The 16,835-nt window shown below is 34.5% G+C and overlaps 1 long non-coding RNA gene across 1 annotated transcript; it reads right to left on the bottom strand.

Annotated features, from left to right (window-relative positions):
• Nucleotides 1-1,701: 1,701 nt before the first annotated feature.
• On the bottom strand, nt 1,702-14,778 carry LOC145690677 (uncharacterized). The gene is made up of 2 exons (XR_014132256.1): nt 14,409-14,778; nt 1,702-4,051 (listed from the first exon to the last, which is right to left on the bottom strand). It is a non-coding gene; the product is annotated as an uncharacterized LOC145690677 (long non-coding RNA).
• Nucleotides 14,779-16,835: the final 2,057 nt, after the last annotated feature.

The raw sequence follows: 16,835 nt of genomic DNA, 5'->3' as shown, positions 1-16,835 counted from the left end.
CAAAAACGAAATTTCTTGAGAATTTGACAATGTTTCAGAAAGGGGCAACAAGATCTTTCAAACTGTGAAACCAGAATTTTAAAATTCAAACCGGAAGTACTAAAAAAAAAAAAAAAAAAAAAAAAAAAAAAAGGCAAAGATCGACTTTACGGATAAACTGACGTATATTCTTTAATTTTAAAAGAGATAGGCATGCGGAAATCAAACTATGATAAAATATAGTTTTACGACATTCATAAATACATACTACAAGAATTACAACTCTGCCAATCTCCACAGCTGAATGCTGAGCTCTGAAGCTGATCACTTTCGATGTTGGCTTCACTTCATACATTATACCTGCAGTCTTTGATCATCTTATTTGGCGGGATGTTTTTTTCAACAAAATAAGAAAAAGTACAGGTCCTTTATAAACACGAATAGTTTCCATTAAAAAAAAAAAAAAAAAAAAAAAGTTTGAAATATATTGAAGAAGGTGATGATGGCACAATTTTCATTTCTTTCGCTCGAATTGAAGTGGAATTTGGGTTTTCTTGATACTTGCAGTATTAACAACTAACTGAAATGCCTGTTCTTACCACTGGAAATATACGTTTATGGCAAATATATGGAAGGTATGTTTCAACCCTCTTTTCCGCTCTCCATTGGAATGCATATTTAAATCCTTTCAAACAAGGCGGCCGTAACTGTCTGCGAAAAATCTACTCCATTACTTTCCTGAGAGTGCGCATTTCAATCTACATGTAGAGATAAATACTAATTCAAGTTATGTTTAAAAATTCACTTGAAACATATTAATTTTATACAATTCTGAAATAAAAATTGTAAGTACTGAATGTTAAGTGGATCCAAACTTTCTTCTCAATCTCCTGTACAGTACGAAATAAATAAGTTAGTAACTTGGCCCAAGACTCTATCATCATACGGACTAAAATGAAAGTATCAGACTTATGTTCGGTTAGAGCCTCAGAATGGTCAGAAATATCGTTTGTTTCAGGCAAAATAAATTTGATTTAATTCAACCCTGTGTAGACCTCATCCAATATGACAATCGTAGTCCACTTCAACCCCTCTTTCCTGTTTTAAATGTATTTCATAGTTTGTCTTATGTTCAGTAATGTACCACACGGGGAGACCCGCTTAGGTTGTTCGCTCGTAACCCCAAACGAACCCTTAATGTTAGTAAGTGTTAATGCATGTGGCCTATTTGTGTTTTTCTGGCCAGAACATCTTTAACTGTGCTCACTCCGATTGTTAAACGTTTTCTCGACCTAGTTTCATTATTCAGTTGTACGAAAAGTGTGGATGAAAAGGAGACATGATGGTAACTAATAACGGTACACTTTTCGTGGCATCTCATCAACACCCACAAAACACTCCGGCACTTACTTTGTACAAGCTAAGACACCACAGTGATAACAAGGACAATTTCATGATTCTGGCACAAGTAGAATTTACAGTAGCATTGCCAAATCGGTCGGATATAAACCGAACAACCATCTGTATTTGATAAATAATAGAACTTTGTGACTACTACTTGAGTAACCATCAAAACTCTTGGAAATTGGCCTTCAGAAAATTCTAGCATAAACATAATTTACCAATACACACACTTAGAATTTACACAAATTAAGTACAAAGTCAAAAGCGAAACATACAGTATTATAAGCTTTATGCATGCAAAAATAAAATCTTACGCAATTATTACATTGATATATATATTTATTTAAATTATGCTCAAAAATAGCACAAAAATATAGTGTATTTTAACAATTTAGCTATTAATCAGTACCAAAGCTACAATTTCACTTTCTACGAAAATAATAATAGTATCCATTGGACGACATGCTTCTCTTTACAACCTTGTAATTAAACACTTCAATCTACATACAAATACCGATGTCTTCTCTTGAAAGAAATAGACGCATCTTTCACTGGAAATTCAGTCCACAAACATTTTTTCCATATTTCAAAATTATGAATAGTGTAAACAACAATAAGTATGCTTGAACTTAGCACTCAAGTTTCCAAGCTCAAGTCGTCCGTGCATTCCTCCAAAATTAATATTTTCAAAAATATTCACAATCGAACCAGAAACTTCTTGTTAATAATAATAATAATAATCCAGTTTTACAATTTATAACCCCAAAAAATAAGTTTTGAATGTAATTACCAGGAGCAGTTTAAGTTGAAACACGGTAGTGATAAGTATCTATTGTTTTCGATTTTATTATTACAAATGAAAATTAATGAATACCCAATATATACAGAATAATTTGTCATATATGATAACAATGAAATCTATACAAGTATGTATTACTCATTTAGAATTTCTACTGAGGAAATTTTCGCTCATTCATCTTCTGCTCGATCACTTTCTTCCTTGATAATTGTGAAGAAATTAGTTTCACGTTTAGGATTCATGGTGGCTTGTATAGTTTGGTATATAAAATGTTGAAAGGTCACTTAAATTGCGCTCAAAGTGTATCAGAATATCTACGTCAATATCAAAGATAATGAAAAACGAAGACAAAAAGAGGAAGGAGCAAAACGTTCCCATTCAATTAGAGCACATGAAATTCTCAGTTCCGATCAGCAACAAACAGAAGAACAAAACAATACTTCACTTATGTTCAATGCTAAATAAAATTAGTGACTAAAGTTGTAATGTGAATTCCTGCTATTTAAATCATTTTGTCACTTATGAGGAAAGGCACTCGCAATTTTTAATAATAGATTTCATATCATTTTGGATTAATTAATATATGAATAGGAACCTTTAACATCTTGTAGCCAATGCTTTCCAGACTTTCTGCCTGCGAACTCACGGAATTTTAATGAAATTTTCAAGTAAAACTCCATTGATTTAACATACCTACCAATATACCCAAGACAAAATTAGTCTATCGGACTCTGTAGAACATTTGCTTAATTATCTACAATGATTACATCTTATGTTCGGTCAAAGTATTGGTATTGTCAACGCATTTTAACATTCAAGGAAACGGACCATAAATAAATATACTTTATCATACTAGAGACTGATTGAATAGCTAGTTATTTTATTTATTTTTTTTTCCGAAATATACCTTTTTGATTGGTGTTAGTAAAAAACGAGAAATTCTTGTTTAAAATTTGCTAGTCGGATATTCTCTTTAAATTACGGTAGCTTTCCATATAATATTGATTTCTCCGGAATTCTACTATTTTGCTTTTTCCTTACGTTTGGTAGGTTGTCTGGTGAAGCGTGAAAGTTAATATCTTTAAAAATTACAATAGGTGTTCTTAAACAAAACATTACATATCTATCCTTTTCTTTTATGTAGAATTCATTGGGAATATGAACATAATTACCGAATAAACAGCACCTGTATTTCTGTAAACCGTAATTACAAATCGTCTATTAACTTTTAAACCCTGAAGCTGTGTATTTAAGTGCACTCGAGTATCATTACTTCTGCAGTTAATTCAGAGACTGCAGATGTTTGAGTTTTGGTAGGCACGGTTTATAATACAATACCTGGAGGGATTCCTACACTAATATTGAAAAAACGACTGCAATGATACTTCATACAATAAATTGTTCGAATGTACAACGAAATTGAACCATACGACAAAGCACAGTAACTCTTCTTTTATATGTTGGAACTTAATAAATGAAACATTATATCATTTAACTACGTTCCATCATTCATTACATATTTGCACAAAGTGCAATACCTGTAACTAGACACGTTCATATTAGAAAAGCAAGAATTAATAAAATATACATATACAGGTATATATATTCAACATTCAACAAGGAAGAGTAACATTATAGTTATGGTACTTCTCTTAGTTTTCAAGGCAAGAGACAAGCTTGTCCACATTTTCTTTTATTTCCTGCATTAAAAAAGAAATTCCAACTTCACAGCACACAAACCACTGCTTATCAGTCAAGTTCCGAAGTGTGTGTGTTATAATTATCACAACTCAAGATTTTCCTTGTTTTAATACTAGGTAGTCACGATAAATAAACACAAATTCTCCAGAAACGTACACTGTTCCAAGCCTGTAAACAAAAGAAAATGAATAATAATAATTACTAACGGATACGATGACATACACATTTATATTAACAGTAAATTATAATTCTCGTATGCTAAGGTTTTCCTAATTAATTTCTACGCACTTAACTTCTAAACTTAAGGTCGAAATGAAATGGATTAGTCTCTCATGTATTACGAGTACAATTTATTATTATTATTATTTTTACAATGGTTTAACCATATCTATTGACTGAATTAGATTGATGTTTTATTTAGTGTAGTGGATCAAATGCTGGGGAAATTTCTCTGCTTGTGTTTTAATTCATGATTTAATCCCACTACTTGTGTACGCTATTTTTATCCAGATTTCTTTCTTATAGAACGACGATATTATGGCCTCTATGACATAAATGTGATTCTGGATGGCTGTCCGCATGTATTTAACATAACTTTACAGGATACACCATTCAATTTAACGGGACCAAATTTTAAAGATTCTCAAACGGGAATTTTCTCCTTACTCCCGAGAGCCAGAGAAGTTTACTTGTCTAATATATAAAACTGAAAGTGACTACCTATGTGACTTCGTAAATCTTGATCCATCCGACCGATCTCGATCACATCTTCAACATAGATGAGGTACGAGCCTCTGATGGTTTTTATCATTTCACTTTGACGATGAAGTTTAGGAGAGAGGAAGGGAAATATAATTTAAAATGATCGAAAATGACCCATATTACTGTCGAATCCATAATTTTCGGGGTCGCTGAGATGAACAGTGATACTTCCGATGCAGTTTAAATCCAAATTCATTCCCCCCCGAACTTGGGGAAGGAATGAGATGTATAAAAAAAATGATCGAAAATGACCGACATTAGTGCCGAATCCAGTTTTCGGGATAGCTGAGATGAACAGCGGCACTACCGATCCCGTTTAAATCAAAATTCAGTCCCTATTAGTCTTTATGTATAAAATGAAACGTACTCTCAAGTGCGAAGAAGGGGTATCCTACTATTTTATAAATCAATATTTAATTCTCAACCTACGATATGGGATAAAGATTTCTCTCTCTATATATATATATATATAAAAAAAAAAAAAAAAAAAAAAAAAAAAAAAAAAAAAAAAACACTACTTTTGGAGGTATGGAAAGTAACGAGTCGAGATTGCTACACTGCTTAAAATGACGTAATGTAGAAAATTGTTTTTAAACGAATGTTACTTTCGTCTGCTAATCTCTCCAGTAAATTTCGGCGTAAATTCGGTTAATGCCTACCAGATTATAAAATATGTTAGATTCGGATAGTTTAAATTCTACATGGTTTAACATTATATAAGTAATAATGGCGGGGCATAACGATAGTATCCCATGATTTGTAATGTAGTGCTGCCAGATTTTAAAAACGTGCATGTACCTGTTACCACCAGCAGAAACAAATTTGTGGAAGGTAACATTCTTTTGCAAATAGTTTTTGTACTAATTTGCAGTGTAGTTTCATCGGACGACACAAATTAGTACTGCCTAGGAGAGACTGGATAACTTTTATTTTATTTATTTACTTTAAATTTTGGACTTAGATAAATCCAAGAAGAATTATAATTTACGGCACACACGTTTGAACGTTTCGATTTCCTGCTTCGATCACAAACAAATCACAATAATACGAGTCGCGATTTCGAACATTATTTAATACACAATTACGAGCTAACCAATAAATTTACAAACTCTACATCAGGGTTGGCTGGTTTAAACCAAGGTGCTTTAAACTAGCTGTTAAAAAAAAAAAAAAAAAAAAAAAAAAAAAAAAAAAAAAAAAACAAGTGGCTTAAACCAAAAAAGGAAAAATGTTCGTAAAATTTTGATAACATTTGTGGGTTATCACACTTCACTCCCGTTTATTATTCGTATTATATTCAGACATTCATTCCCTATTCATTACTCAAAGAGATTATACTACACAAGCATTACTGTTATGCAATTTCAATCAAAGAAAAATTCTAAATATTTTTTTCGTTTTAATAATGTTTACTACTGATAAAATGCATCGGAATGCTGTACCTTTTGGAAGGGGGTCATACAAACCCCACAAGAGGCATTTATTGATATCAGAAGTATCTTTGGTATCTATTTATGTATAAAAAAGATCAGAGTCTAAGTGGACTCAAATAATTCGTATCTTTATTCACTTTTCTTACTGATATGCAAATTAAGCCGTTGCATTTCTTTAACTTGCAACTATAAAAATTGTAGTGACCTAACTTGTACTAAATTAGTTCTTCTGTACTCTGCAAAATTTTGAAATTGTCCATATGTAATTCTGTATAATAGTTTCACTTGTGCATCTTTTTGTCCTTCTGAAATGACTCTTGACAGTTACATTAACAAGTATGTAAGAGTCAGTGCAACATATTTTTATCAGGAGTCCTTCGTGAGTGAGTTGGCAGACTTATCGAATTCGTGGTCAATAAGTCGAGGTTTCGGGTTCAAATGGAGGACAATTTCTCTCGGATGTAAGCCGAGGAGCGGTTTGGATTCAGCTTTAAGCTTATGTGACTCCTTCCAGCATAACCCGATTGTTGCATAATAATACCAAGGCCAAGCAAACTTATTTCTGTCCATATGTGATATAAATACATAAAGCAAATTATTTAAACCAAAAAACGGGGTCTTTTGTTTTTTAAATAAAAACCATGTTTTTTGCCAACTCTGCTCCACATACATTTTTGCAGATATACTCACCCTTGTGCAGATGACGAATATTCGTGAAAAGACACAATTTTAGTTATTCTTATTGTGCATACCATTAATTATTTACATTTTACGTAATAAAGTGTGATTACCTTTTCGGGACAAACAACCGCTAGAACAAAATTAAGTTTCGTTAATTATTATCTGCTTTACAACTCTATGTGTCCTTAGGGGGCCGCGGTGGCTCAGTGGTAGAGCGTTCACCTCTGGTGCTTGGGGTCCCGGGTTCAATCCCAGCCCCCGCCAAGTGAACTTTGTGGTGGACAAACACCGCGTGCGTGGGTTTTCACGGGGTGCTCCCGTTTCCTCCCACTTTCCTCATTCCACCATTTCATTCATTACTCATCATCACCGTCTCCTTTAGCCTAGCAGGCATAACCGTGGGACGTAAAACTCAAAGATTTCATTTCTGTGTGTCCTTATTTGATTTTATGGCAGTTTGAAAAAAAATGGCTTTCTCTTCTTTTCGAATTGTCTTTTATCTGCATTTTACCTTTGCGTCATGAGCAAAATCACGTCTCAAAGAGTTCGGGAAAACAACGAAAAAGAACTTGCTCTAAAATCAGTTTGTCAGATGTGGCATTACCAGAATCCTGTTTCTAGAAATTCTGCATCTGAGGGTATCTTATGTATCTTTTTTTTTTTTTTCTAATTTCATTTTTTCGTAATTTTGTTTGTGAATTTTATTGCATTTTATTTAGCGTAGCAGACTTACAATAGGAAGAGATAGTACTAAATATTATTTAGTCCTTGAATCTTATTGATATTATACAACAGGATTCAGAAATTATAAACGAGGTACTCACAAATGTTATAGTAGAATCTAATCTGCAATCTTAATTGTCGTACAACAAACAAGTTATATAATGATTTCTTATTTCACTGTCTGCGGATACAGATCGAGATGTTGCGAATGCTTTTTTTTTATTATTATTTTTTATCCGCGTAGACCTCTGCCATAGGATAAGCCCATATTGATAATCAATCTAATTAACCATTACGATAATTTTATTCCAACGAGAAAAAAGCTACAGTAATTTCTGGTAATTAACGCAAGTTAAAAATTGTTAAAGGTTTTATTTTATTTGGTCTAGGAATTAATTCGTCCGGGTGGACAAGAGATGGCGCAACGAACGGAGCGTCCCACAGTTTCGTGTATCCACACATGTGTTGCAAACCCCTGTCATCTTGTATCGTTCGTAGTATAGGGCAGTGGATTAAAGCGTCAACAACACCAGTTTGTAGTTAAGTGAACATGGCGCAATTTGTGCCTGATAAAGTGTTTTTGCGGGGTGTCCTGCTGCATTACTTTAACATGCAGAAAAGTGCGACTGAAAGTCATCGTATTTTGGTGGAAGTGTATGGTGACCATGCTCTAGCTGAACGAACGTGTCAGAAGTGGTTTGCACGGTTTAGAAGTGGTGATTTCGGCTTGGCAGACCAAGAGCGAGCTGGACAGCCAAAAAAATTTCAAGACGAAGAATTGACAGCATTGCTCGAACAGGATTCGTGTCAAACGCAGGAACAACTTGCAGCAGCATTAGGCGTTGATCAAACAACAGTCTCCAAACGCTTGAAAGCCATGGGAATGATTCAAAAGATGTCACATTGGGTTCCACATGAATTAAAAGACAGAGACGTTGAAAGACGAAAAACCATTTGCGAATTGCTGCTTCAACAACAGAGCAGAAAGGGGTTTCTGCATCGAATTATTACGGGTGATGAGAAGTGGATCCATTACGAGAACCCTAAACGAAAAAAGGCCTGGGTGAAACCAGGTGAACCAGGTCCATCACAACCAAAACGAGATATTCACTGTGCAAAGGTTATGCTGTGCATATGGTGGGATATGAAAGGTGTGGTGTACTATGAGCTGCTGCAACCGGGTGAAACTATGAATGGAGAACGATATCGACGACAATTAATGCGTTTGAAGCAAGCTCTGGCCAGAACACGACCAGAATGGGAGAACAGACATGATAAACTTATTGTTCAACATGATAACGCTCGCCCACATGTCGCAAAACCGGTCAAAACCTATTTAGAAAATGTCGGATGGGAAGTTTTACCCCACCCGCCGTATTCACCAGACGTTGCTCCTTCGGACTACTACTTGTTCGATTGCATGAACAACGATTTGATTGGACAGCGGTTTACTTCTTCAGAAGATATCGAAACATGGGTCTCTGACTGGATCGCTTCCAAGGATGAGGACTTCTTTCGCCACGGAATCCGTACATTGGCTGACAGATGGGCGAAAGTGGTGGCTAGCGATGGACATAATTTTTCTTAAGGTATTTATGTATTTTGTGTTTGTACTACAGCTTCAATGTGTGCGTACCAACCGCACGAATTAATTCCTAGACCAAATAACTAAAATTGAATTTAACTTTATCCTTTTTTTTTTTTTTAAATTTAATACCACACGGAAGTAGAAATCCTATTACAAGAGTATTCTTTGATAACATTACAAAAAATCTCTTTGGATATCACATTACCTGAATAAATCTCTTTTCTCGACGTTATATACTTTCATGATGGCAAAAATTACATTTTTCGTACATATTTGTGCAATACCTATGATAAAATACACTGCACAAAAATAAAGAAGGAACTTCTTAAGACAAAACGGTTAGTATAATTATTTACTCCAAATTTTGGTATAAGAACACCAATAAAAATTATTACTAAATATCACTAAAGAACCATTCATCTTACAAGGGTTAATGTTTAGATGAAAGGGCCAAACCTAGCATAACAGAAATTAGCGAAACTGTAACATATTTTCTATTTAAAAAAAAAAAAAAAAAAAAAAAAAAAAAAAAAAAAAAAAAAAAAAAAAAGCTGAGCCTCCTCAACTAAACACTGGCCACTTAAAGGAGACCCACCCTTTTCCCGAATATATCACGTCCAACAATATTGAAGTTAGGCTAATGTTTAGCAGAAGGGATCCAGCATCTGTTTCTAAAAAAATTCTGAATTTCGGTCATTTCTGTTCACACTAGGTTAGTTTAATCTACATTATGGGAAGATAGGTTAATAGCTAGGCTGGTTCTTTTCTGTACCAACGTTTAATACTTAATTCACATAGTATTGTCGAGCGAGCGTTACCGAGTGAAGGTGGGGTAGCGCCCCGCAGGGCACGTTGTTTTCTTGTCTTTATTACAGCTAAGTGGGAGGGGGGACCTGTATTCTAGAACTTTGCCCTACATTATGTTAGTGTATGGGTCCAGCGAAATTTTCTAAAAAAAATGACAAAATTTCACAAATTTCTACTAATATTAGGTTAGTCTTGGTTACATTATGTTAGGTCAAGGTACTTGAATCATCCATTTCTCCGGTAAATTTTGTTTTTTACGTGCTTCTGGACCCTTTCTGCTAAGCATATCCCTGAAGTTATATATTGAGGATCCTCAATGAAGTTATTATATATTACTTAAAACTATTATTTGTACATAATAAATTAACGGGTACAAGCTCTGAAAAAGATCATCAATGTGGCACAAAGGGTTCCGACATATTTTTAGATTTGGGGGTGTCAGAACTGTTTGGTTAACATTCACATTTTTTTGCTATATTTTGTGTATTTTTGTTTGTTCAGGTTATGTTGGTACTTACATTCACGGTTTGTAGAGATTGGCTTTTTCGCTATATTCGTTGTAATTTTTTTTTTTTTTTTTTTTTTTTTTTTAGGTTAATTAGGTTGATTTAATATTTACCTTCACTTAGGGCGGGGAGATTTGCTTAGTGGTTTTCAAATCCCTTGGGTTTTCTCATTTAGGCTTTTAAAGTTGGAGAGATTTGGCTTGTGTGTGTCAAGAAAACCCGAGGTTTTTGCCCCCTGGGTTTTGGTAAAAAAAAACATCAGCAAAACACCAGTGGTTTTTCGTATGGAGAGGTAAATATCTCTGGGTTTTTAAAAATGAAGATATTTGGTCTACAGTGAAAAAACCCAAGGTTTTAATACCTAGCACTTTACTGGGAGAAATTTATCCTACTGGTAGGAGTGTTTTTTTCAGACGGAATAATTTCCTGTAATCAACATGAACGAAATAGACCACATCAATTACGCGGGTGATGTTATTGAGAACCAGCCACACAAAAGAAATTATACAATACGTGTCAGAGTAGATCCTTTGGCAGTCTACAGTAATGAAGAATTTGGAGATCATTTTGGCTAAACCAAAGAAACTTTCCGAGCATTAATGCATTTGATTGAAGATCTACACAAACCAGTACGTAAACATTACTGCTCCGCAGATGTACAGGTATTGATTACATTACGCATTCTCCGCACAGGCACTTTTCAACGAGTTGGTGGTGATTTGGTAAATGTGCATCGCACAACTGCAGGAAAAATATTTCACAGTGTAGTTGGAATTATAGCTAGAAGAAGGCCCCAGTTCATAAAAATGCCTGCAGGAACAGAAGTGCCTGCAGTGAAACTGAAGTTCTATGAGGACTCACAATTCCTTGGTGCATTTGGAGCAATTGATTGCACGCATATTCCAATTCTGTCACCCTCTGGTCCAACTGCAGAGTTCTACAGAAACAGGAAAGGGGTACATAGTATCAATAAACAGCTAATTTGTGGTTCTAATATGAAAATATTAAATATCGTTGCACGTTGGCCTGGCTCTACCCATGATTCAACAGTTTGGAGGAACTGTTCCCTGAGAGCATAGCCGAAGAAAGAAACCTTCCTGCATTATTAATAGCTGACGGTGGTTATGGTTGTACAAGCTACATGTTAACGCCTATTCTAAATCCTCAAAACGCTGCAGAAGAAAGATATATCCGTGCTCACAGGAAAGCAAGAAACGTTTGCTGCGTTCTATTCGATTAGACAGACAGGGAAAATAACAGAGTTAAAAAACATAAAAAAAAGTTTTTTGTTTAAAACGTTTTTAACGTTTAAAAGAAAGTACTTTGTTTTAAACAAAAAAAAACATGTTTTTTGTTTAAAACGTTTAAAACAAAGTACTTTGTTTTAAACAAAAAAATATTTAAAATGTTTATTTTGTTTAAAACAATAATCTAATTATATTACATTTATACACTCTTAGGTACTGCTTGCCATCTATATTCAACCGCTAGATCAAATTTCGGGAACTTCCCTCGATCCGCCCAAATGTTCAATTCCGGAGAAAGAAATCGGGAATTTTCCCGATCTCCGTTCACAGAATATGTAGTTTAGTTTCTTTGTGTTACGTTTTACTGGTCGTCTGCATTCTTAATCTTTAAACTCCCATTGACGCAACTGCTGTGTCAGGGCTTTAAACCTCAATGGCTCAGTCTTAAACCTCAAATTAAGGCTGGAAGATGGTTTTGGTACAAATTTATTCCTGAAAGATGCAGCTTGGCTGGTGTGCATTTTATGTATGTGAGAGGAGGGTAAATATCGTGTTTTTTTTTTGTTTTAACAACAGTTTTTTGGGGACCATTCCCCCTCTTGGGGGATAGATTCATAAAAATTGTTACGTGAAGCAATGAAGTAGGTTACTACATGGTAATATCGTGTATTTGTACTTCTTGCTTATATGGGGAAGCAGGGAGGGGGCAAAGTTAGCCAATTTTTGGAGTTTAAGTTTTTTGACGTAAATTACGTTTATTTTTACAACAAACATCAATAGCTCATAAGCTAGAAAGACGATTTGGTACCAAAGTAATTTTGAGTGATAAAGCTTTCCGTCAGTTGCATTTTATGTATATAGGGGGTACGTATGTACGGCCGAGAGAGAGAGAGGATGAAGTTTTTTTTCCATCAGGTTTTGGCGGGTATTCCTCCCCCCTTTGTGGTACATCCATAAAAATTGGTATGTGAATCAATGAAGTAGTCCCCTACATTATAGTAACCTGTGTGTGTACTCGTTGTTTATAGAGGAAGATGGGGTCAAATTTGGTTAATTTACATTTATTTTCAGGACGGTCCCATATAACACAAGATATATTTCACTGAAGTGGTCTAGAAGCATAATTCTTGTTCGTATACATGATGTGTGCAGCAAAAATGATTTGCATATGGATATGGTACTATAGTGGGGGAGGGGAAAGAATGTCTAATTCAATGAATGTTTTTCTGCGCTTTTTAAAATATTTCCTACATAAAACGAATTCATTACGCAATGGGAGCAATGGCTACCATTTCTTATATTATTCTCACAAGTATGTGGCCTACACATTAGCATCATTTTGTCAGCGTAGGGTGGCTGCAAGGGTTGCCAGGGCCCCGCAAAGTCAATATTTTCATATTTTTAATGATTTTTTTTATGTCTGTTCTTTTTCTACAAATACGGCGGGAATTTCACGAATGTTACTTCGCTGGAATTTGTGGTCTATAAGCTTTCCAATGGTGTATAACTCATGACTCTGTGATAATTAGAGGGGTCACCAGAGCTCCGAACGTGAGAGTCTACCATTTTGTTAAAATCCCTGACGGGTGTCTAGAGTTAATTGTGTTGTTATGCCGTAGACACTAATCATTATTAGCTACCCATGTTGCAGATAGAGATGTATCTTGAAAACTGTTTAGTTAAAATGTCATTTGCTCCTTGTAGGCTAGTCACTGCTCTTTTCTATGAGTTGTATTGTATTTGTCAGAGCATTTCTTCTAGCTTATGACGTGAGAACTGTCATTATTATGGAAATGATAGTGATCAAAAAATACCCAAGTTTTGAATTTGTGAATTTGGATCTTAGAATAGTGTATAGTGTATTTAACCTCCGTTATTCTTAGAAATTAAGAAATGTTTAAATACTTCACTTGAATTTCTGTTGGTTTAGTTATACGCACACTGATGTGCAAAATTTCGTTCAGTAATTGCTGTTATAATAAGAATATAACTCTGCTTGTAATTTACTCTATGCACAAATCCTGCGGAGGATGGGTTGTTTGTTAGAAAATTAAATTAGCTTATTCAATCTAATACGTCCAACCAGCATCGAAAAAACACGTTTAAAACAATTTATTTAAAACGTTTAAAACAAACTGAACAAAAGAACAGCACTCGTTTTAAACATGTTTTAGACATTTTGTTTTAAAAATATCAACCCTGGAATATAATATTTTCACATGTACAGCAAGTCGGTGGATTTCAAGAAAAACCCTGGGTATTTCACCCCACGGTTGATAATGAGCAAATCTCTTCACTGAAAAACCCCGAGTTTTCGCAAAAATACCTCGAGGGCAAATACCTAGTGTTTTACTAAAAACCAGAGGTTATTTTCCCCACAGCAAATCTCCCCGCCCCACTTAGTAATTACATTTTCGTAACATCATTTCCCCGTAAACTCTTTACTTCTTTATTTTTTATCATCTGATTTTGACCCCAAAATTATCCCAAGAAGTCTTGCTAGCAATTGTACGGTTATAAGTTACGTCTTAACTCATTATTTAAGAGAACGAGTACAGTTTGGTACATTTGTTCTGTAGTTTGATAACTTCATGTAATTCAATAGACAGATAATCACAATCCACAGAATTGTTCTGATAAACGAACAACTGTAAAATTTCTTATAATAGATGTACTAAAAAAGCAACAAGTGAAATTGAATGTCCTACAGAAAAACTTTAGTGACAGCAAATCAATCTCACTTGTGAAGTTAACTTGAAATTATTAACATTAACCTACCCAAATACTTTCCCAAGTTGTTTGCATATTCTTTCCTGCTATAAAGCATCCAATCCGGCCCTCTTCCGTGCGTAACATCCTAGACAGGCACAAATTCCAACAATGCTAATCGCTAATCCAAGTATCAACGCTAATGCGTCACCAAAATCAAAGCCTGACGACGCATGAACAAATGGTAGGAGCGAAAACAGTAACAAAATAAATTTGTACATGTTGACAGCAAAGTTGAAACAGTCTGAGGCACTTGACAATTACAAAACTACGTTCTAATAGACAAATATCACATTCAATCACTACTGCTTGTTTCTATATAACAAAACACGATCGTCAAGCACATGACAGCCTACTTCTTCCGTTTCTACTTGATAAATTTATCTCATTCCTCTCTTCCGTTTGCTTTCTAGAAACATGCCCATCATCTTTATCGGGTTGCGTCAACGTAACGAAAAATGTACGTTTTAGTTTGCGATAGTTTATGCTGCTTTTACAATTGATTATTGCATTATTTGCGTTACAGTGCAATCTGATACATTGCAGAGACAATTATGGACCCGGTTCATGCTGAAATAAATATGTGCTAGCGAAATTGAGAATCCAAATAATAAATGGTAAATGTCTCAGTCTGTACGTGATGAAACATCGGAGTAACTAGGATTGGGGTTAGGGAGGTTTCTGAGAATTAAAAGGTTATTTTAAAACTATTATTTCAGCTTATTGTCCAACAACATTTTAGGTGTAGCAGGGGATCGTTTTCTAAGGGGGAATGGCCACTCTGCAGTCCAATCTCAAGCAACTAATAACAACGTTAATAGGTGTCACTATCTGTCGCTTACCTGTATAGCAAGGATACTGAATAGTTGCGTATACATGATATGGATTTTGGAATTGTTGGTATGCAAACTTAAAAAAACAAACAGAAAAAGTAATAAATAAATAAATTGAGTGTAAACAAATAGTCCTTAATTAAGCAACATTCGTTAAGTCATTTATTAAGCACGATTTAGAACTATACTGTAGAGCTGGCCGAAGACTGGGAGGAATAACTTGTTGTTATGGGCCGTATGCAGAGTCATTTTGACACGTGATTAGTGCCATACTAAAGAGTTCGACTAACATAAGGCGGTATAAGTTCACAGGTCTTCCATGGACACTGAGAATAGCCCAACATATAGACTACAACTGTAAACAGCTTTTTCTCTTCTACTTTCTTCATTCATTAATATATAAGCACTGTCCCTTAGCCCCGGCATATAATCGTGGAACGTTGATACCTGTTCCTTAATTGAAAACAAGATTTTAACTAAATTAGAGGCGTTAAATCGACATCTGAAGTCAATTTTTTCCTAACAGTACTATTTTCATTATACAATCACATGACATTTTGTTACACAAACAACTATTTTAGGTGTACAAACGAAAAACTTTACAAATTTCTGCAAAAATATATTTTAGTTGAAAACGTGACTTTAAATAAGTTAGAGATGCTAAATCGACATATGAAATTCTCAATGGCGTATTTACGAGGGGCTTCCGGGCTTAAATTCCTCTAAATTTTATCTACTATTTTAAAGTAAATGAAATATCCTATAGAATTTTCACATTTCTAGGAATAAAGTTAGTAAAACCCTCCGAAAGAAAATCGTAAATACGCCACAACAAGTCCGTTTTCTCCTAATACGTACTGTTTATATTGCACAGTCATATTACATTTTGTTACACAGTCACTTTACGTATACAAACGAAAGTCCATACATATGTCTACGGAAATGACAATTGGGATCTTTTCCTCTTGTAATCTATCTGAAGCAGTCTCTCTGATGATCGACCAGCAATATTCAGAAACATACTGTTTCATTGTCCACTGAACCACTTTTCAAATGTTGCAATCTTCTAATGGAACTGTTTCTCACGTTCATTACTAACAACTAAAATATGTGAAATGAAGTCCAAATGTGAATTCAAAAAAATTAATTTCAAGGTCATGTGGCATCCGATGTTTTGGAAGCAGTGCTCCATATCACTAACGATAGTTTCATAATTTCCTGCTTTAGTATTACCAACGAAATTAGAACACATTAATTTAAATGCTTCCAACTGAACCTTTCTACTTCCGACAGCGTACATTCAAACTCACCATCCTGTCTAGTATGTTGGTATGCCAGATTATCAAAGTAGGCCATAGGTAGATACTGAAAACTGACCCTTAAATGTCTAAGTTTAATATTTAGAATCTATCTGTGTTTTTCTTACCCATTTTTCGCTGACGTTGCATATATGCAACACTTAATATGGCTTGTCTTTTTTTTTTTTTACTCAATTGTTATATATCTTTTAAAAATGTTGTATTGTTGCTTCAAGTTCATCCTTGTATATTGATGATTTTTTCCCCCATTTCTCTAATATTCGAGTCTATAGCAACAACACATG

This window comes from Thermobia domestica, chromosome 7 (assembly GCF_964235325.1).
Source record: "Thermobia domestica chromosome 7, izTheDome1.hap1.1, whole genome shotgun sequence".
Lineage (NCBI taxonomy): Eukaryota > Metazoa > Arthropoda > Insecta > Zygentoma > Lepismatidae > Thermobia > Thermobia domestica.
This window is presented reverse-complemented; position numbering and strand designations above follow the sequence as displayed.